This window comes from Ranitomeya imitator, chromosome 4 (genome assembly GCF_032444005.1).
Source record: "Ranitomeya imitator isolate aRanImi1 chromosome 4, aRanImi1.pri, whole genome shotgun sequence".
NCBI lineage: Eukaryota > Metazoa > Chordata > Amphibia > Anura > Dendrobatidae > Ranitomeya > Ranitomeya imitator.
This window is the reverse complement of record NC_091285.1, coordinates 653,816,081-653,831,361: the sequence shown is the minus strand read 5'-3', so window position 1 is coordinate 653,831,361 and position 15,281 is coordinate 653,816,081. Positions and strand designations below refer to the sequence as shown.

General features: G+C 43.6%; 4 non-coding genes across 4 annotated transcripts; 1 reads left to right on the top strand and 3 right to left on the bottom strand.

Annotated features, from left to right (window-relative positions):
- Positions 1-1,607: 1,607 nt before the first annotated feature.
- Positions 1,608-1,679, bottom strand: TRNAE-CUC (transfer RNA glutamic acid (anticodon CUC)). Its single transcript has one exon. It is a non-coding gene; the product is annotated as a tRNA-Glu (tRNA).
- A 1,075-nt stretch (positions 1,680-2,754) lies between these two features.
- TRNAE-UUC (transfer RNA glutamic acid (anticodon UUC)) lies at positions 2,755-2,826 on the bottom strand. Its single transcript has one exon. It is a non-coding gene; the product is annotated as a tRNA-Glu (tRNA).
- Positions 2,827-3,309: 483 nt separating this feature from the next.
- TRNAE-CUC (transfer RNA glutamic acid (anticodon CUC)) lies at positions 3,310-3,381 on the bottom strand. Its single transcript has one exon. It is a non-coding gene; the product is annotated as a tRNA-Glu (tRNA).
- Positions 3,382-4,606: 1,225 nt separating this feature from the next.
- Positions 4,607-4,679, top strand: TRNAM-CAU (transfer RNA methionine (anticodon CAU)). Its single transcript has one exon. It is a non-coding gene; the product is annotated as a tRNA-Met (tRNA).
- Positions 4,680-15,281: the final 10,602 nt, after the last annotated feature.

The window sequence follows — 15,281 nt, the reverse complement described above, 5'->3', positions numbered from 1 at the left end:
ACAATGTAAAAAAAAGAAGTTTACTACTTGACACAAGAAACGTCTGCAGTTCAATTTGCGCAACTTGCCTCGTTAACACAGTAGGAAGCAAATCCGTCTCATAAGCTAAAGGTTGAACTTTTGATGCTCAGAAGAGGCACTGGCCCCTTGTTTTTTCAATCAATTCTGTCTCCATCTTTGCTAGAGAGCCACCGATTTTTCCCATTCAGTACCAAAACATAACCGATTGCAGCAAAGAGGAGAGCTCTAATAACAGACAGGGAAAAAAGGGTTGCTGAGTCCCTTAAAACCTAGGCGTTACAAGTGAGAAATAAGAATGGTTTGAGCGTTGACCTCAAATGGTATGTGTTGCAAATAAATAACCCAAAACTCTGGTGGTTGACATTTTTGCTGCATAGAGCAGTTCCAACCTAAACTGATTCCATCTACAAGGTTCGTGGCAGTTTTTGAATGTGCGTACATATGCCAAAGGAGGTCACTCCCATAGCAGGAATTGAACCAGTCAACCAGCGATGCTAGGTCCTTTTCCGCATGGGGCAAGCTTTACACTAACCAACAAGACAGGTTTAAAAAAAAAAAGAAAAAAAAAAAAAAAAGAAGTTTTTTGCTTTGATTAAATAAATTTTACATTACTAAAGCTAAAACTTTCCACATGAACACCATAATTAGCATATCAGTTGGCAATCTGAAGAATATGAGTTTATTCCTCACACGTGGTACTACTCCCTCCTTTTCTCAGGAGACTGTGTTACCAACTCAGAACTTTCCCATTAATTTCTGAAATGTTTCCGATTGGAAATGAAGTAGGAGCCCTAATGACAGACAGAACACATGGATTGTTGGGCCCCTAACACTTTGGAGTAAAAAGGTGTAGTTGAGAATGAGTTAAGCTATGAAACAAAATTAAATCTTGTGCAAAAGGTCAGAATGAATGAAAAATACCCTGGTGTTCAGCATTTTTGACTGCAAAGTGCAAATTCTATCTGAAGTACTTTTATTTGCAAAACACATTTCAGTCTTTGAATGTTGGCAGTAGTACAGAAAAAAGTGAATTCCCATACCGGGAGTCGAACCCGGGCCGCCTGGGTGAAAACCAGGAACCCTAACCGCTAGACCATATGGGAATAGATACCTTCAAGCTCGTTGACAATATGAAAAAAATAAGTTTCGTGCCTTGCACAAGAAGTGTCTGCAGATTAGCTTGTGTGTCTTGCCTCGTTAGCGCAGTAGGTAGCGCGTCAGTCTCATAATCTGAAGGTCATGAGTTCGATCCTCACACGGGGCAGCATATTCCTCTTTTCTTAAGAGATATTGTCACCAATTTAGAACTTTCCCTTTCAGTTCTAAAATGATTCTGATAATGAAGAAATTGTGAGCCCAAATGACAGACAGTACAAATGGGTTGTTGAGTCTCTTAACACCTTTGGTGTAAAAAGAGGTAGTTGGGAATGATTTGAGCTATGAAACCAAACTCAGTCTTGCGCCAAAAGTCGCAATGAATGGACAAAAAGCTGGTGCTCAGCATTTTTGACGGTTAAGTCCAAATTGTACCTGAGATACGTTTGACTGAAAATAACGCATCAGTAGTTAGTACAGAAAAGGGTACTTTCCCATACCGGGAGTCGAACCCGGGCCGCCTGGGTGAGAACCAGGAATCCTAACCGCTAGACCATATGGGAAATGATGCATAGCGGTATCAGTGACAATGTAAAAAAAAGAAGTTTACTACTTGACACAAGAAACTTCTGCAGTTCAATTTGCGCAACTTGCCTCGTTAACACAGTAGGAAGCAAATCCGTCTCATAAGCTAAAGGTTGAACTTTTGATGCTCAGAAGAGGCACTGGCCCCTTGTTTTTTCAATCAATTCTGTCTCCATCTTTGCTAGAGAGCCACCGATTTTTCCCATTCAGTACCAAAACATAACCGATTGCAGCAAAGAGGAGAGCTCTAATAACAGACAGGGAAAAAAGGGTTGCTGAGTCCCTTAAAACCTAGGAGTTACAAGTGAGAAATAAGAATGGTTTGAGCGTTGACCTCAAATGGTATGTGGTGCAAATAAATAACCCAAAACTCTGGTGGTTGACATTTTTGCTGCATAGAGCAGTTCCAACCTAAACTGATTCCATCTACAAGGTTCGTGGCAGTTTTTGAATGTGCGTACATATGCCAAAGGAGGTCACTCCCATAGCAGGAATTGAACCAGTCAACCAGCGATGCTAGGTCCTTTTCCGCATGGGGCAAGCTTTACACTAACCAACAAGACAGGTTTAAAAAAAAAAAGAAAAAAAAAAAAAAAAGAAGTTTTTTGCTTTGATTAAATAAATTTTACATTACTAAAGCTAAAACTTTCCACATGAACACCATAATTAGCATATCAGTTGGCAATCTGAAGAATATGAGTTTATTCCTCACACGTGGTACTACTCCCTCCTTTTCTCAGGAGACTGTGTTACCAACTCAGAACTTTCCCATTAATTTCTGAAATGTTTCCGATTGGAAATGAAGTAGGAGCCCTAATGACAGACAGAACACATGGATTGTTGGGCCCCTAACACTTTGGAGTAAAAAGGTGTAGTTGAGAATGAGTTAAGCTATGAAACAAAATTAAATCTTGTGCAAAAGGTCAGAATGAATGAAAAATACCCTGGTGTTCAGCATTTTTGACTGCAAAGTGCAAATTCTATCTGAAGTACTTTTATTTGCAAAACACATTTCAGTCTTTGAATGTTGGCAGTAGTACAGAAAAAAGTGAATTCCCATACCGGGAGTCGAACCCGGGCCGCCTGGGTGAAAACCAGGAATCCTAACCGCTAGACCATATGGGAATAGATACCTTCAAGCTCGTTGACAATATGAAAAAAATAAGTTTCGTGCCTTGCACAAGAAGTGTCTGCAGATTAGCTTGTGTGTCTTGCCTCGTTAGCGCAGTAGGTAGCGCGTCAGTCTCATAATCTGAAGGTCATGAGTTCGATCCTCACACGGGGCAGCATATTCCTCTTTTCTTAAGAGATATTGTCCCCAATTTAGAACTTTCCCTTTCAGTTCTAAAATGATTCTGATAATGAAGAAATTGTGAGCCCAAATGACAGACAGTACAAATGGGTTGTTGAGTCTCTTAACACCTTTGGTGTAAAAAGAGGTAGTTGGGAATGATTTGAGCTATGAAACCAAACTCAGTCTTGCGCCAAAAGTCGCAATGAATGGACAAAAAGCTGGTGCTCAGCATTTTTGACGGTTAAGTCCAAATTGTACCTGAGATACGTTTGACTGAAAATAACGCATCAGTAGTTAGTACAGAAAAGGGTACTTTCCCATACCGGGAGTCGAACCCGGGCCGCCTGGGTGAGAACCAGGAATCCTAACCACTAGACCATATGGGAAATGATGCATAGCGGTATCAGTGACAATGTAAAAAAAAGAAGTTTACTACTTGACACAAGAAACTTCTGCAGTTCAATTTGCGCAACTTGCCTCGTTAACACAGTAGGAAGAAAATCCGTCTCATAAGCTAAAGGTTGAACTTTTGATGCTCAGAAGAGGCACTGGCCCCTTGTTTTTCCAATCAATTCTGTCTCCATCTTTGCTAGAGAGCCACCGATTTTTCCCATTCAGTACCAAAACATAACCGATTGCAGCAAAGAGGAGAGCTCTAATAACAGACAGGGAAAAAAGGGTTGCTGAGTCCCTTAAAACCTAGGAGTTACAAGTGAGAATTAAGAATGGTTTGAGCGTTGACCTCAAATGGTATGTGGTGCAAATAAATAACCCAAAACTCTGGTGGTTGACATTTTTGCTGCATAGAGCAGTTCCAACCTAAACTGATTCCATCTACAAGGTTCGTGGCAGTTTTTGAATGTGCGTACATATGCCAAAGGAGGTCACTCCCATAGCAGGAATTGAACCAGTCAACCAGCGATGCTAGGTCCTTTTCCGCATGGGGCAAGCTTTACACTAACCAACAAGACAGGTTTAAAAAAAAAAAAAAAAAAGAAGTTTTTTGCTTTGATTAAATAAATTTTACATTACTAAAGCTAAAACTTTCCACATGAACACCATAATTAGCATATCAGTTGGCAATCTGAAGAATATGAGTTTATTCCTCACACGTGGTACTACTCCCTCCTTTTCTCAGGAGACTGTGTTACCAACTCAGAACTTTCCCATTAATTTCTGAAATGTTTCCGATTGGAAATGAAGTAGGAGCCCTAATGACAGACAGAACACATGGATTGTTGGGCCCCTAACACTTTGGAGTAAAAAGGTGTAGTTGAGAATGAGTTAAGCTATGAAACAAAATTAAATCTTGTGCAAAAGGTCAGAATGAATGAAAAATACCCTGGTGTTCAGCATTTTTGACTGCAAAGTGCAAATTCTATCTGAAGTACTTTTATTTGCAAAACACATTTCAGTCTTTGAATGTTGGCAGTAGTACAGAAAAAAGTGAATTCCCATACCAGGAGTCGAACCCGGGCCGCCTGGGTGAAAACCAGGAATCCTAACCGCTAGACCATATGGGAATAGATACCTTCAAGCTCGTTGACAATATGAAAAAAATAAGTTTCGTGCCTTGCACAAGAAGTGTCTGCAGATTAGCTTGTGTGTCTTGCCTCGTTAGCGCAGTAGGTAGCGTGTCAGTCTCATAATCTGAAGGTCGTGAGTTCGATCCTCACACGGGGCAGCATATTCCTCTTTTCTTAAGAGATATTGTCCCCAATTTAGAACTTTCCCTTTCAGTTCTAAAATGATTCTGATAATGAAGAAATTGTGAGCCCAAATGACAGACAGTACAAATGGGTTGTTGAGTCTCTTAACACCTTTGGTGTAAAAAGAGGTAGTTGGGAATGATTTGAGCTGTGAAACCAAACTAAATCTTGCGCCAAAAGTCACAATGAATGGACAAAAAGCTGGTGTTCAGCATTTTTGTCAGTTAAGTCCAAATTGTACCTGAAATACATTTGTCTGAAAATAACGCATCAGTCTTTGAATGTTGGCGGTAGTACAGAAATAGGTACTTTCCCATGCCGGGAGTCGAACCCAGGCTGCCTGGGTGAGAACATGGAATCCTAACCGCTAGACTACATGGGAAATGATGCATAGCAGAATCAGTGACAATATAAAAAAAAAGAAGTTTATTACTTGACACTAGGGTTGAGCGAAACGGGCCGTTCATTTTCAAAAGTCGCCGACTTTTGGCAAAGTCGGGTTTCATGAAACCCGATTCGACCCCTGTGTGGGGTCGGCCATGCGGTACGCGAGTTTCGCGCCAAAGTCGCGCTTCAATGACGCTAAAAGCGCCATTTCTCATCCAATGAAGGTGAACGCAGAGTGTGGGCAGCGTGATGACATAGGTCCTGGTCCCCACCATCTTAGAGAAGGGCATTGCATTGATTGGCTTGCTGTCTGCGGCATCACAGGGGCTATAAAGAGGCGTTCCCGCCGACCATCATCTTACTGCTGCTGATCTGAGCTTAGGGAGAGGTTGCTGCCGCTTCGTCAGAAGCAGGGATAGCATTAGGCAGGGTCCATTAACCACCAAACCGCTTGTGCTGTAGCGATTTCCACTGTCCAACACCACCTTCGGTTTGCAGGGACAGTGGAGGCTACATTTTTTTTTTCCTCAGCGCTGTAGCTCATTGGGCTGCCCTACAAGGCTCCCTAATAGCTGCATTGCTGTGTGTACGCCTCTGTGCAAACCAACTGCTTTTTTCAAAGCACAAATCCTGTTGTTCCTTCCTTTCTGCACAGCTATCTTTTTTGTTTGTCCACACATTTTATTTCATTTGTGCAGCAGTCCACTCCTTATTGCTGCCTGCCATACCTGGCTGAGATTACTGCAGGGAAATAGTAATTGTAGGGCAGTCCCTGTTTTTTTTTTTAGTGGGAGATTAAGATAGGCATTTCTGCTAGAGTGCCATCCCTGTGTGTGCCATCTCTCACATAGTGGGCCATAGAAAGCCTATTTTTTTTTGTTTTTTTGTTGATTTTGTTTCTAAATTCTACCTGTAAAAATCAATAAATCAATCAGTGGGAGATAAATATTGGCCTCTGGGCTTGTGTGCCACTCCTGACTCCTGTGTGTGCCATCTCTCACTCAGTGAGCCATAGAAAGCCTATTTATTTTTTTGGTTGATTTGGTTTCTAAATTGTACCTGAAAAAATCAATAAATCAATCAGTGGGAGATAGATATTGGCCTCTGGGCTTGTGTGCCACTCCTGACTCCTGTGTGTGCCATCTCTCACTCAGTGGGCCATAGAAAGCCTATTTATTTTTTTGGTTGATTTGGTTTCTAAATTCTACCTGTAAAAATCAATAAATCAATCAGTGGGAGATAAATATTGGCCTCTGGGCTTGTGTGCCACTCCTGACTCCTGTGTGTGCCATCTCTCACTCAGTGGGCCATAGAAAGCCTATTTATTTTTTTGGTTGATTTGGTTTCTAAATTCTACCTGTAAAAATCAATAAATCAATCAGTGGGAGATAAATATTGGCCTCTGGGCTTGTGTGCCACTCCTAACTCCTGTGTGTGCCATCTCTCACTCAGTGGGCCATAGAAAGCCTATTTTTTTTTATTTGGTTTCTAAATTCTTCCTGAAAAAATCATTTTATTTTATTTTGTTTCTAAAGTCTCCCTGAAAAAAAAAAAAAATCAGTGGGAGATTAATATTGCCCTTTCTGCTTGTGTGCCAGTCTTGACTCCTGGGTGTGCCATCTCTCTCTCAAATAGTGGGCACTGGGCCATAGAAAGGCTATTTTTTTTATTTGGTTTCAAAATTCTCCCTGAAAAAAACATTTTATTTTATTTGGTTTCTAAATTCTTCCTGAAAAAATCATTTTATTTTATTTTGTTTCTAAAGTCTCCCTGAAAAAAAAAATCAGTGGGAGATTAATATTGCCCTTTCTGCTTGTGTGCCAGTCTTGACTCCTGGGTGTGCCATCTCTCTCTCTCAAATAGTGGGCACTGGGCTATAGAAAGGCTATTTTTTTATTTGGTTTCTAAATTCTCCCTAAAAAAAATCAGTTTATTTTATTTGGTTTCTAAATTCTTTCTGAAAAAATCATTTTATTTTATTTTGTTTCTAAAGTCTCCCTGAAAAAAAAATCAGTGGGAGATTAATATTGCCCTTTCTGCTTGTGTGCCAGTCTTGACTCCTGGGTGTGCCATCTCTATCTCTCAAATAGTGGGCACTGGGCCATAGAAAGCCTATTTATTTTTTTGGTTGATTTGGTTTCTAAATTCTACCTGAAAAAATCAATAAATCAATCAGTGGGAGATAAATATTGGCCTCTGGGCTTGTGTGCCACTCCTGACTCCTGTGTGTGCCATCTCTCACTCAGTGGGCCATAGAAAGCCTATTTATTTTTTTGGTTGATTTGGTTTCTAAATTCTACCTGAAAAAATCAATAAATCAATCAGTGGGAGATAAATATTGGCCTCTGGGCTTGTGTGCCACTCCTGACTCCTGTGTGTGCCATCTCTCACTCAGTGGGCCATAGAAAGCCTATTTATTTTTTTGGTTGATTTGGTTTCTAAATTCTACCTGAAAAAAATCAAAAAATCAATCAGTGGGAGATAAATATTGGCCTCTGGGCTTGTGTGCCACTCCTAACTCCTGTGTGTGCCATCTCTCACTCAGTGGGCCATAGAAAGCCTATTTTTTTTTATTTGGTTTCTAAATTCTTCCTGAAAAAATCATTTTATTTTATTTTGTTTCTAAAGTCTCCCTGAAAAAAAAAAAATCAGTGGGAGATTAATATTGCCCTTTCTGCTTGTGTGCCAGTCTTGACTCCTGGGTGTGCCATCTCTCTCTCAAATAGTGGGCACTGGGCCATAGAAAGGCTATTTTTTTTATTTGGTTTCAAAATTCTCCCTGAAAAAAACATTTTATTTTATTTGGTTTCTAAATTCTTCCTGAAAAAATCATTTTATTTTATTTTGTTTCTAAAGTCTCCCTGAAAAAAAAAATCAGTGGGAGATTAATATTGCCCTTTCTGCTTGTGTGCCAGTCTTGACTCCTGGGTGTGCCATCTCTCTCTCTCAAATAGTGGGCACTGGGCTATAGAAAGGCTATTTTTTTATTTGGTTTCTAAATTCTCCCTAAAAAAAATCAGTTTATTTTATTTGGTTTCTAAATTCTTTCTGAAAAAATCATTTTATTTTATTTTGTTTCTAAAGTCTCCCTGAAAAAAAAATCAGTGGGAGATTAATATTGCCCTTTCTGCTTGTGTGCCAGTCTTGACTCCTGGGTGTGCCATCTCTATCTCTCAAATAGTGGGCACTGGGCCATAGAAAGCCTATTTATTTTTTTGGTTGATTTGGTTTCTAAATTCTACCTGAAAAAATCAATAAATCAATCAGTGGGAGATAAATATTGGCCTCTGGGCTTGTGTGCCACTCCTGACTCCTGTGTGTGCCATCTCTCACTCAGTGGGCCATAGAAAGCCTATTTTTTTTGGGGGGGTGATTTGGTTTCTAAATTCTACCTGAAAAAATCAAAAAAGCAATCAGTGGGAAATAAATATTGGCCTTTGGGCTTGCGTGCCACTCCTGACTCCTGTGTGTGCCATCTCTCACTCAGTGGGCCATAGAAAGCCTATTTTTTTGGGGTGATTTGGTTTCTAAATTCTACCTGAAAAAATCAAAAAATCAATCAGTGGGAGATAAATATTGGCCTCTGGGCTTGTGTGCCACTCCTGACTCCTGTGTGTGCCATCTCTCACTCAGTGGGCCATAGAAAGCCTTTTTTTTTTTATTTGGTTTCTAAATTCTCCCTGAAAAAATCATTTTATTTTATTTGGTTTCTAAATTCTTCCTGAAAAAATCATTTTACTTTATTTTGTTTCTAAAGTCTCCCTGAAAAAAAAATCAGTGGGAGATTAATATTGCCCTTTCTGCTTGTGTGCCAGTCTTGACTCCTGGGTGTGCCATCTCTCTCTCTCAAATAGTGGGCACTGGGCCATAGAAAGGCTATTTTTTTTTAAATTGGTTTCTAAATTCTCCCTGAAAAAAAAAATACTGTGGGAGATTAATATTGACATTTGTGCTTGAGTGACATCCTGCGTGTGTTGCATCTCTCTGATTTGGTGCCACAGAAAACAGAGTGTGTAACATTGTGCCTGATTTTCCTTGCGGTCTCACCAACCTGTAAAAGGATATCGAAATCATACTGAAGTTATAGCTCACCGTGTAAGTTGTTTGACATCAACAAATAAAGTTACTTTGGTTAAGTTTTTAAAACAATGAGGAAGTCTGGTGGAAGAGGTCGTGGCCGTGGGCGTTCATTGTCAGCTGGTAATGATGGTAGTGGTAGTGGAGCATCAGGTGGTCGTGGGAAAAAAAATATTCCACCTAAGTCTGGAGCTGTGGAGCCAGGTTCGTCGTCTGGCTACACAAGGCCTCGAACGCTCTCTTTTCTGGGAGTAGAAAAACCGCTTTTAAAGCCGGAGCAGCAACAGCAAGTTTTGGCTTACCTTGCTGACTCAGCCTCTAGCTCTTTTGCTTCCTCTTCTGAAACTGGTAAATGTAAAAGCAGCGCGTTGTTTGTGGATGTTCACGGTCAGGGACAAGTCGCTTCCTTGTCCTCTTCAGCAAAAACAACAACAAGAGAGAAGGATGCAGCAGGCGACACAACGGGTTACTCCATGGAGCTCTTTACACATACCGTCCCTGGCTTAAAAAGTGAAACAGTTAACAGGCCATGCCCATTACAAGTAGATTCTGACATGGAGTGCACTGATGCACAGCCACAGCCAGACTACTATGCTGGTCCTTTGACTCAGACCACAACATTGCCCTCTCAGGGTACTGATCCACAATCAGACCCTGATGAGACTATGTTGCCCCATCACGAACGCTATACCACCGACCTACACGGTGACACAGACGAAGTTGCACACGAGCTAGAAGAGGAGGTTATAGATGACCCAGTTGTTGACCCCGATTAGCAGCCATTGGGGGAACAGGGTGCAGGCGGCAGTAGTTCTGAAGCAGAGGTGGAGGAGGGGCCGCAGCAGGCATCAACATCGCAACAGGTTCCATCTGCCGGGCCCGTATCTGGCCCAAAACGCGTGGCAAAGCCAAAACCTGTTGGAGGACAGCGTGGCCATCCGGTTAAAGCTCAGTCTGCAATTACTGAAAAGGGATCCGATGCTAGGAAGAGTGCAGTCTGGCATTTTTTTAAACAACATCCAATTGATCAGCGCAAAGTCATCTGTCAAAAATGTTCAACTAGCTTAAGCAGAGGTCAGAATCTGAAAAGTCTCAATACAAGTTGCATGCATAGACATTTAACCACCATGCATTTGCAAGCCTGGACTAACTACCAAATGTCCCTTAAGGTTGTAGCACCCTCGGCCAATGAAGTTAGTCAGCAACGCAACATCCCTTTCGTCACTGTAAGGCCACCATTTTCCGCACCACCGGCAGTATCTGTGCAGGTTTCTTTGCCAGCCCAAAGCAGTCAGGGTCAGGGAATCACCAGTTTTGTAGGAGGAAATACTGCATCTAGGGCACCGGCGGAAACAATACCGTCTCCAACCTTCTCTCAGTCTGCCATGTCCACCGGCACACCCGCTAGTTCCACGATCTCCAGCTCTCCAGTCCAGCTCACCCTACATGAGACTCTGGTTAGAAAAAGGAAGTACTTATCCTCGCATCCGCGTACACAGGGTTTTAACGCCCACATAGCTAGACTAATCTCGTTAGAGATGATGCCCTACCGGTTAGTTGAAAGCGAAGCTTTCAAAGCCCTGATGGAGTACGCTGAACCACGCTACGAGCTACCCAGTCGACACTTTTTTTTCGAGAAAAACTATCCCAGCCCTGCACCAGCATGTTAAACAGCGCATCGTCCATGCACTCAGGCAATCTGTGAGTTCAAAGGTGCACCTGACTACAGATGCATGGATCAGTAGGCATGGCCAGGGACGTTACGTGTCCATCACGGCACACTGGGTGAATGTGGTGGATGCAGGGTCCACAGGGGACATCAATTTCGGGACAGTTGTGCCTGGCCCACGGTCTAGGAAACAGTTGGCTGTAGGCGTTCGCACCCCCTCCTCCTCCTCGTCCTCCTGCAGAAGCGAGAGCTCTTCCACAGACCGCAGTCGCCCAACCACACCATCAGCAGTTGTCACTGTTGCACACCAGTTGTCCCATTATGGGCCAGCTACTGGCAAGCGTCAGCAGGCTGTATTGGCTATGAAGTGTTTGGGCGATAACAGATACACCACGGAAGTTCTGTCCGAGTTCTTGCAGTAAGAAACGCAGTCGTGGCTGGGCACAGTAGATCTTGAGGCAGGCAAGGTAGTGAGTGATAACGGAAGGAATTTCATGGCTGCCATCTCCCTTTCCCAACTGAAACACATTCCTTGCCTGGCTCACACCTTAAACCTGGTGATGCAGTGCTTATTGAAAACTTATCCTGGGTTCTCCGACCTGCTCCTCAAAGTGCGTGGACTTTGCTCACATATCCGCCGTTCGCCTGTACACTCCAGCCGTATGCAGACCTATCAGCGGTCTTTGAACCTTCCCCAGCATCGCCTAATCATAGACGTTGCAACAAGGTGGAACTCAACACTGCACATGCTTCAGAGACTGTGAGAACAGAGGCGGGCTGTTATGTTTTTGTGGGAGGATACACATACACGGGCAGGCAGTAGGATGGCAGACATGGAGTTGTCAGGTGTGCAGTGGTCGAAGATACAAGACATGTGTCAAGTCATTCAGTGTTTTGAGGAATTCACACGGCTGGTTAGTGCAGACAACACCATAATAAGCATGATCATCCCCCTACTGCTTCTGCTGATGCAAAGTTTGACGCACATAAAGGATCAGGCGTCTGCACCAGAGGAAGAGGAAAGCCTTGATGACAGTCAGCCATTGTCTGGTCAAGGCAGTGTACAGGACGAGGTAGTGGGCGAAGAGGAGGTGGAGGATGAGGAGGATGATGGGGATGAGTATATTTTTAATGAGGAAGCTTTCCCGGGGGCACTGGAAATTGGTGGCGTGGCAAGGCCTGGTTCTGGTTTTTTGAGGGACACAAGTGACGTAGATTTGCCTGAAACTGCCCCTCAACCAATCACAACCGCAGATTTGACAACTGGAACTTTGGCCCACATGGTGGATTATGCCTTACGTGTCCTCAAAAGGGACACACGCATTACTAAAATGATGAACGATGACGATTACTGGTTGGCCTGCCTCCTTGATCCTTGCTATAAAGGCAAATTGCAAAATATTATGCCACATGAGAACTTGGAATTAATATTAGCAACCAAACAATCAACTCTTGTTGACCGTTTGCTTCAGGCATTCCCAGCACACAGTGCCCGTGATCATTCTCACACGAGCTCCAGGGGGCAGCAGACCAGGAGTGTTAGGGGTGCACACATCAGAAGTGGCATTGGACAGAGGGGTTTTCTGACCAGGTTGTGGAGTGATTTTGCTATGACTGCAGACAGGACAGGTACTGCTGCATCAATTGAAAGTGACAGGAGACAACATTTGTCCAGTATGGTTACAAACTATTTTTCATCCCTTATCGATGTTCTCCCTCAACCGTCATTCCCATTTGATTACTGGGCATCCAAATTAGACACCTGGCCAGAATTGGCAGAATATGCATTGCAGGAGCTTGCTTGCCCGGAAGCTAGTGTCCTATCAGAAAGAGTATTCAGTGCTGCAGGTTCAATATTAACCGAAAAAAGGACTCGTCTGGCTACCCAAAATGTTGATGATCTAACATTCATTAAAATGAACCACAACTGGATTTCGAATTCTTTTGCCCCACTTGCCCGGCCGACACCTAGCTTTCCTATGAAAAGCTCTTGCCTGTGGACTACTGTGAATTACTTTTCTAATGTCTTAATTTGCTGCAGCTGATTGTCCAGCATACGACATGTTTACACCTCCCTAAATGGCCAAACTCCCCACACGGGGCCGTGGTATCGCGACTTGGCGCAAGCACCAGTGAGAGTGCTGTTTGTCTGAAGAGGTGGGTGTGCCCGCTTTTGGTCGACAGCACTGCCACTGGGTCCCTCATAGTACAATAAAGTGTCTCTGGCGGTGGTGGTGCGCACCCAACGTCAGACACACTGTTGTAACAGGAGGGGCCCTGGGCCTGTACCGCCGGCCACAAGAGAGTTCACCCACCCCCAGGTCAAACAATGCTCTACCACTTCCACAGTTATCTCTCACACTTCCACCAATGTTTAGTCTATGCGCTGACATCCTTCCATTCCTGCCACTGACAATACCATTGTGTTGACATGTATGATGGTACTTAACATAGTCAGGGGCAGTGTCCTCTATTTACCAAAGTAAATACTTTGCGCCAAATTAGTAGGTCTGAAACTACGCAGAGGATCCCACCCCTGTACCTAATGATGGCACCCTTTAGTGTTTTCGTTTTGTTTTAATGCGAGACATTCACATTTATTTATTGTTTTGGACTACTAACTGGCAGACACTCATTACAATCGGCCTCCGCTGACCAGACCACTGCTGCCCGTGTACCCCTGGAACCAATTTTAAATTGCCTACAGCCAGTCCAATTTTATTATGTTAGGCCTTCGAAGCCTGTCTGCGGTCCCTCCTTCCACTAGGCCTCCACTGACCATACCACTGCTGCCCGTGTACCCCTGGAACCAATTTTAAATTGCCTACAGCCAGCCCAATTTTATTATGTTAGGCCTTCGAAGCCTGTCTGCGGTCCCTCCTTCCACTAGGCTTCCACTGACCATACCACTGCTGCCCGTGTACCCCTGGAACCAATTATAAAGTGCCTACAGCCAGTCCAATTTTATTATGTTAGGCCTTCGAAGCCTGTCTGCGGTCACTCCTTCCACTAGGCCTCCACTGACCTGTCTACTGCTGCCCGTGTACCCCTGGAACCAATTATAAAGTGCCTACAGCCAGTCCAATTTTATTATGTTAGGCCTTCGAAGCCTGTCTGTGGTCCCTCCTTCCACTAGGCCTCCACTGATCATACCACTGCTGCCCGTGTACCCCTGGAACAAATTTTAAATTGCCTACAGCAAGCCAAATTTTATTATGTTAGGCCTTCGAAGCCTGTCTGCGGTCCCTCCTTCCACTAGGCCTCCACTGACCATACCACTGCTGCCCGTGTACCCCTGGAACCAATTATAAAGTGCCTACAGCCAGTCCAATTTTATTATGTTAGGCCTTCGAAGCCTGTCTGCGGTCCCTCCTTCCACTAGGCCTCCACTGACCTGTCTACTGCTGCCCGTGTACCTGTGGAACCAATTATAAAGTGCCTACAGCCAGTCCAATTTTACTATGTTAGGCCTTCGAAGCCTGTCTGCGTTCCCTCCTTCCACTAGGCCTCCACTGACCATACCACTGCTGCCCGTGTACCCCTGGAACAAATTTTAAATTGCCTACAGCAAGCCCAATTTTATTATGTTAGGCATTCGAAGCCTGTCTGCGGTCCCTCCTTCCACTAGGCCTCCATTGACCAGACCACTGCTGCCCGTGTACCCCTGGAACCAATTATAAAGTGCCTACAGCCATATGTTATTATGTTAGGCCTTTGTTGTGATAGGCAATTCAGTAACACAATGTACATAGCGATCAGAGCACATACAGTGATCTGACAATAACCCAAAATAATAGAACGAGCTCTGAGACGCGGGAACTCTGCAGACCGCAATTCCTGATCCTCTCCAAACACAACTAGAGGCAGCTGTGGATTGTGCCTAACGCTCCCTATGCAACTTGACACAGCCTGAGAAACTAACTAGCCTGAAGATAGAAAAATAAGCCTACCTTGCCTCAGAGAAATCCCCCAAAGGAAAAGGCAGCCCCCCACATATAATGACTGTGAGTAAGATGAAAAGACAAACGTAGGGATGAAATAGATTCAGCAAAGTGAGGCCCGATATTCTAGACAGAACGAGGATAGGAAAGATAACTTTGCGGTCTACACAAAACCCTAAAGAAAACCACGCAAAGGGGGCAAAAAGACCCTCCGTACCGAACTAACGGCACGGAGGTACACCCCTTGCGTCCCAGAGCTTCCAGCAAAACAAATAGACAAGCTGGACAGAAAAAATAGCAACAAATAGCAAAGAAGCACTTAGCTATGCAGAGCAGCAGGCCACAGGAATGATCCAGAGATACACAAGTCCAACACTGGAACATTGACAGGAAGCATGGATCAAAGCATTAGGTGGAGTTAAGTAGAGAAGCAGCTAACGAGCTCACCAGATCACCTGAGGGAGGAAACTCAGAAGCTGCAGTACCACTTTTCTCCACAAACG